Source organism: Hipposideros armiger, unplaced genomic scaffold (assembly GCF_001890085.2).
Source record: "Hipposideros armiger isolate ML-2016 unplaced genomic scaffold, ASM189008v1 scaffold_506, whole genome shotgun sequence".
NCBI lineage: Eukaryota > Metazoa > Chordata > Mammalia > Chiroptera > Hipposideridae > Hipposideros > Hipposideros armiger.
This window is the reverse complement of record NW_017731856.1, coordinates 1221684-1228920: the sequence shown is the minus strand read 5'-3', so window position 1 is coordinate 1228920 and position 7237 is coordinate 1221684. Positions and strand designations below refer to the sequence as shown.

At 37.8% G+C, this 7237-nt stretch overlaps 1 protein-coding gene across 1 annotated transcript in view; it reads left to right on the top strand.

Moving 5' to 3' along the window:
* Positions 1 to 3420: 3420 nt before the first annotated feature.
* Positions 3421 to 7237, top strand: part of LOC109396179 (coiled-coil domain-containing protein 171) — a 214779-nt gene continuing 210962 nt past the window's right edge. Inside the window, exon 1 of the mRNA XM_019667813.1 lies at positions 3421 to 3523. The gene's annotated coding sequence lies outside the window, so the exon portion shown is untranslated. The remainder of the gene's footprint in view (positions 3524 to 7237) is intronic.

Below are 7237 nucleotides of genomic sequence, written 5' to 3'. Positions count from 1 at the left end.
CCAGCTCCAGGTTGAGCTGTTGTTCAGCATCTTAGCTGTAGAGGGCAGTGTCACTGGCCCTCTGGCATCCCATGCCAGTTCTTAACCAACACACCACTCGGCCAGCCCCTCATCTTTTCTTATGGCAGAGTAGTATTCCATTGTGTATATGCACCACATCTTCTTTATCCAGTCATCTATTGAAGGACACTTTGGTTGTTTCCATGTCTTGGCCACTGTAAATAATGCTGCAATGAACTTTGGGAAAAAAATATATTTAATTATAGTTGACATTCTGTTTTATTCTACTTCAGCTTCAGGTGTAAAGTGCAGTGGTCAGGCATCTATACAATCTATGAAGTGATCCCCTTGATAAGTCCAATACCCATCTGGTACCCTACATAATCTTTACAACATTATTGATTATATTCCCCATATCATATTTCACATCCCCCGTGACTATTTTGTGACTACTTATTTGTGCTTTCTAATCCCTTCACCCTCTCCCCATCCCCCAACCCTCCCTTAAATATCTAATTAAATTTTAAAAAATAGATAATAGGTACACATGATACAAGATTTTAAAGATACAAACGGTTATACAAATAAAATCTCTCTCTTCCCAACCTTTGACCACGCAGATTCTCTTCCCACGGGCAGCCTTAGTTACTACTTCCTTGTGATTCTGTGTAGAGGTTGTCTCTACATTCACAAATATGCACGCTGTGTATGTGGACACGCATAAACACACACATTTTATACAAATGATAGCATATGAAACATACTGTTCTCCCTCCTTCCCCCCCACCCCATCCGATACTAATTTGTTTTCTATTACAACATTAAAAAGCATGTTACTAATGATATGCTAATGCAGAGACCTTCAAGTCTGGTTTTGTTGTGTTTTTGTTTGCTTATTTCTTTTTGCATCCCAACTATTTTATAATAGAACACACCTTTCCCACCCTCTTTTTTGTTTTTAATGCAATAATATTGCTTAGAGATCTCTCCATATTAGTATATGAAGAAGAGCTTCCTCCTTCTAATTTAAGTTTGTGTGGATGACTCCTAATTGATTTAACAGTCTTCCGTTGATAGTATGGACTATAATTTAACGATTTAACTTTTATTTTAGATACTTGGTATTGTCTGAGTGCTGGGGATATACTGGTGAGACAAAAAAATTAAATTCTATGAGATAGACATTAATAAAAAACCTACTCATATAAATGTAAAATAACATTTGTGATAAGTGCTAACAAGTATCTAGTAGAGGAAATTGATATATTGGGTTGTCGGCAAAGTCATGACATATTTTTTTCTCTGTTTTTCATTGCAAAAATGCGTCATGACTTTTCTAACAACCCAATAGTTTGTGTGGTGAACGATGGGTTTTCTGAAGTGATAACTGATAACTAAAGAAAGAATTATTAGTTTTACCTATATTAATGATGTCATTTTGTCCTGTGATATCTATTCTCCCATGTCTTCTGTATCTGTAAGCACTCTTTCACCAGTGCCTCTATTTCATCAGCTTTTAAATGTGCTTAAGTTTCTCGTGTATTAAACAAAACAACAAGAAAACCCTCTTTTCCAACCCACATTCCTTTCCAACTACTGCCCTTTATCTCTGCTTAGTGGTGCCTAAACTTCATGTTTCCCTGGCATATCTCTTACTCAGTTAAGACAGAAAAATTCAGGGTTACTCCTCCTCAACCTGTTCCAGTCTGGGTTATAACAGATTTCATGAAGGTCACCAATGACTTCCATGTGAAGTGAACACTTTTTAGTGTCCAATTTGCTTGACTATTCCATGACACTGCATATACCTGACAACTCTGTCTTTGAAATGTTCTCTTATCTTGGTTTTCATGACACTGTACTCTTACGGTATTTTTTTTTCTTTTACTTTTTAAAAGATTTTATTGGGGAATTGGGGGAGGGGAACAGACAGGTAGACAAATTGCTGTTTTGTTTTTCAGTCTAGTTGTGGAGGACGTTGCTTCACTGGCCCATGTTGGTATGATCATTGTGCTCTTCCTGGGTGAGGCAATCGGTCGCTGGTCATTGGTTGGCCGCTCACTTGGGGCTCACAGCAGCTCTCACTGGCTGCCAGCCACTCACGCTGGCTGCCAGCCACTCATGTAGCTTATGGCAGCCCACTGCAGCCCCGCTGCAGCTTCCGCCGTTGCCGGCAACTCATGGCAGCCCAGCTCCAAGTCGAGCTGTTGTTCATCATCTTAGCTGTAGAGGGCGCAGCGTCATTGGGCCTTAATGTTGGATCCGAACCACAGTCCTGCTGCTCAGAGCTGGTGCTCCCAAGCGAGCTCTTAACCAATTGAGCCACTCGGCCAGCCTTTATTTTTCTTTTTAAAAATCTTCTTTGCTGGCTTTTTCTTTTCTATTAAATTTTGGAGTTTCTTAAGGCTTTGTCTTAGTCTCTTTTTTCTTCCCATCAAACACACTCCAAGCAAGCTTTAGGTGATATCTGTAGATGATTCCTATACTGACCTATATTTGACCTTTCTTCTGCTATTTACACGATTATGTCCAAATGCATCTCCTATTTTTCTATTTGCTTTTTATTAGTTCAAATATACTTATTTAGGGTCCGTTATTTCCCAGGCATTGTGCTGGTGCTGGGAGTATCAAAGGTATCTCCAGTGTCATATGATCAAAATAGAATTCATGACTAATACTTCCTGCCAAAATCAAACAAGTAAACAAACAACAAAAACAGCCAAAATAAGACCTGTTCCACCTCCATGGTTCTCACTCAACTATGGAACTTGACCCAGTTCTTCTAGCCTGAAACTTTGGGACCTGTCTTGACTCCTCCTTTTATATGAGCACTACTCAAACATTATTTAGTCCAGTCCAGTCCAATCCAATCAACATCATCTAACCCAATACGATGTTACCAAGGTCTATCCATTCCACTGTCTAAGTATCTTTCCAGAGTCTTACTGCTAAGACCCTAGCCTAAGCTTCCATCACTTCTTTAGACTGCTGTGTGTCGTCCTAATTGGACTTACTGCATTCACTTTAGAACACCATCTGGCATTTTGCCACATGACTGCCAGTATGATCTTTTAAAGTGTCCCTCAATTCCTCTGTGTCAGTTTTCTTATCTGTAAAATTGGGATAATAATAGTCCTTCCCTTATAGGATTGTTGTGAGAATAAAAAGAATTATCATGTATAATGTACTTAGAATAGTGTCAGGCACTATAAGGCCTCAGTAAATTGTTATTGAGACCTTATACGATGTTACGTTAAGCCAAGGAAAAGGTGTAAGACAGAAAGAGCTTTATTAATAATAGGCTTGAGTGGAGTAATTATTAGCTTGTTTATACTTAATTGTGCTATATATGTTCACACAAAAAACCTGCAGCACTTATGTGTGACCTTATTACATATAATTATTTTCCTTACTTAAAAGGCAAAGAAGCACCAGGCCTTTCTAGTAGAAACATGTGAAAATAACGTGAAAGAATTGGAATCGATCTTGGACAGCTTTACTGTGTCGGGCCAGTGGACGTCAGGTTAGTTGAAGGTATAAAATGACAGATGCATCTGTCAATGTTCCAAAGTCACTACATTTTGGGAATTCTGCAGATGCCTCTTACAGTCCCTCATCTCAACATGTTTTGATTTGATGACATGATAAGAGCGGTCCTCACAGCAGTCAGCTGGCCTAGCTAGCTGAGAAAGGGTGATGCAATGTGGACCTGCTGTTGTCCTCCCAGAACTTGATTTACAAGTGTCGGGGTCTGTGTGATTGGACAGACAAGGGCTCACTTGCTGTGTTCTGAATCCAACTGAGAAAAAAGTCCTTACAGTATACCTGCAAGGGGAGCAGATGTTTCCATCAAACTGAGCCAAATTCCGAGGCAACCTTCAGCAACTTAAAGGTCATGCATTCGAAAGGTTATGTAGGACACAGGCTGTAACATTGCACATTCTACACTGTGGCTTTCTAAGCTGGTTTTCTTTTCCCTTTCTGATTGCAGTTATATATTCTCTCCAGATAAAAATGCTTAGGTACAATGTTTTGGTTTTAGTGTTAGCACACTTAATATGATAAAAAACGACAACAATTGTATATTAGGTAGTTAAATTTTGGGACCTAACAAAAGCATGAGTTGGCTAGTGAATACTGTCCATGATTTTTTGTGCTTATGCCATATGTGTGTGCTCTAAGTAGCTTTGGCGCAAATACTTCTACTTTTCCACTTTGGTTTTCTTTTGCCATATTATCAGCCTTGAATTATTTAGTTATTTTCTAACTCAATTATAGTCTTTAAAAAGCATGTAAAATTAAATTCCTTCCACTTTAACACTGAGCTCCAAGACTCAGTATTTTAAAAGAATCAAACAGATATTTGACAAATGAATTCTTTAGGAAACACTCAAATTTAGGAACATTTGTTGCCCTAGAAAAAGCAGAAGAATATAATCCAGGCCCATTTTTACTTGATGGACCTGCAGATTTCTATTGGTGACTATTAGAAATTTATTGTGCTTTGCTATTACCTAATTTTTGGGTCTTTTCTCTTTCATATGGTTTATCAGTAATTTTATGAAATTAATGTGTAACTTTGTTTTTATTTAAACTTTTCCCCCAAACATTAGTGTTTCATGGTTTGTTACTGTGGAAAAAATCAAGGTATTTTATTAAATGAATGTGTAACTTTGTTTTAATTTAAACTTTTCCCCAAAACATTAGTGTTTCATGGTTTGTTACTGTGGAAAAAATCAAGCTATATAAAAGTGGCATAAAATGTAGATATCAAGTTTTCAAATACATTTGATGAAGTGTTGGAGGATAAAATTTTCTTTTGCAATGGTACTATTCTGTTATTGAGTTGTACCTTGTTTAATGGTGTCAGGATTTAAAAATATTATTAAATTATTATAATAACATATTTTATGCTTCAATATTATTGTAAATATTTTTTCAGAGTTGAATTAGAAAAACTAAGTATGAGGTCATGTCTCTTTTGAGTTTTAAAATGAAATAATTGATAGCAAAACAACCCACAAGCTATTGCTAAGGCTACAGAAATATAATTTTCTTCTCGTAAAGTTTTTCTTTTTATTATTCTAGTAACCATTGTTTTTTAACTTCCTAGTTTCCCATGTACCGGAGGTGCCAAAAAAATGTATCCACATGACTTGTATTCGTCTTTTGTTATCGGTGTATATTATTACAATTTTAATATAGTTTGTTCCTTTCTTTAAATGTGTATACATTTTTTTTGGCACCCTGTATATTTGTACACTGTGTATATTACAGAGAAAGCGTTCCTGGAAAAGGGACTGTGTGCTGAATTCGTGATTTTCGTAATGCTAATAGAATGGGCTTTGTTTCCATATTGAGCTGGTTATTCACGCTTTTACCTGCCAAGAACCATTCTTCTGTGGTCTGTTTTTCCTTGTAGAAGCTGACCTCTATCAACTGCGTGATCTGGGCTCCTTTGTCCTCTGGCTTCTGGTTGGATTTGGACAGTGGGCTAAGAGGAATCTGGGAGAGCAGAATAAGAGGAAAAAAGGGAAGAAAAGATAGTCAGGGTATTTATTTGCCCTGCTCTCTCTGGTCCAGTGCATACCTGGCAGTGGCTTCATTTTTCAGTAGCCACAGCTCCTGTCAGGCGGGCCCTCTTCCACAGCTGTGGATTATATTGGACCACGGTGACAACATTCCCTCCACTTGACCCTTTACACTGAGGCGTGGTATGGATTTCCTATTCATGCTAGTTCCTGATGCTTCATCATATTTTATGAATTCTCTTCACTTGTCCACATTTCTGTAAATAGTCTCTTCATTAAATCCTCCTCTGATGAACTCTCCTGAGTGTGCCATCTCTTTTCCTGTGGATAACCCTCCTTCACATACCTGCTTGGGACCAGATTTCATTCTTGCTCTTGACTTCCATGAAATGGCCCTGTGAAACAATAATGGACTCCCTTTCTGCTTACATCAGCTCAGGTTGGGTTTTGTTTTCACTTCATCAAGAGGGAAATATAATAATAAAGTTTACTGCTCATTATGTTATGGAAGCTGGACACTTAAGATTGCCTACTGCATTAGGCGTGGCTTCAGCTACACAAAGATGACCAGATAGTTTGTTTCTCCCAAATGAAGTAATTTAAAAACTTACCCTAGGTTAATTCAAGAATGTGTGTGTGTGTACATGTGCATGTGTGTGATATATACACACGTATCTCTGTCTCTAATAATATACATATAATATGTATAATATATATATATGAAAAAGCCTAATTCAAATAGGGACATATTTTTACTATGTGATGATAGCACAGCCTTAGAATTTGTTACAAAATTAATTTAGTTATTTTGGGAAGGGTTTTCCAGAGAGATCCTCTGTTTTGCAATTATGGCAAGTAGGAAATAGTGCTTTGCTCCCTCAGTCTACTGATTCAAATGCTCACCTCTTCCAGAATACCCCCACAGACAAACCCAGAAATAATGTTTACCAGTTATATTGGCATGCCTTAGCCCAGTTAAGTTGACACATAAAATTAACCATCATAGTTTAATTTTTGTAGAGGAGGGCATTTACTAATGTATTTTAAGCTAAAACAATACTTGGCACAAAGCAGGCACTCAATAATTATTTGTTAAATATGAATAAATAAAAGCACGAATGAGTTCATAATCAGGTTGAAGGTCTACGTTACATTTACATTTACATTTTTTAGGTTGTGAGGATAGTCACGGAGCCTCTTTCCCAAGTATAGCAGCCCTTTGGGTAGCAGTCCGTACGGGGTCACCAGTGGAAAAGAAGGTCGATCTTACACGGGTCATAGGAATGTCACCTTGATTGCCTACTATCATTAGACAAGGTAACCTGAATTTACTTCATCAGGGGCATTTCTTTCCTATTTCTACTTTCCACTGAAATTGAAGCACTACAGCTGCTCATATCTCACTTCTTTTTTGGGGGAAATTCTTAGAGTAGGGTGTGTATAGGGAGAAAATTTTTCCCACTTTGAACCCATGTAGTCTTCCTGCCTCAAGTGTTTCTTTTTTTTTCTTTTTTCTTTTTTTTAAAGATTTTATTGGGGGAGGGGAACAACATTGGGGAATTGGGGAAGGGGGACAGACAAGTTGCTGTCCTTTTGTTCTTCAGTCTGGTTGTGGAGGACGTTGCTTCACTGGCCCATGTTGGTATTATCATTGTGCTCTTCCTAGGTGAAGCAGATCAGACAGCGGCTCTTGGCAGCTCACGCTG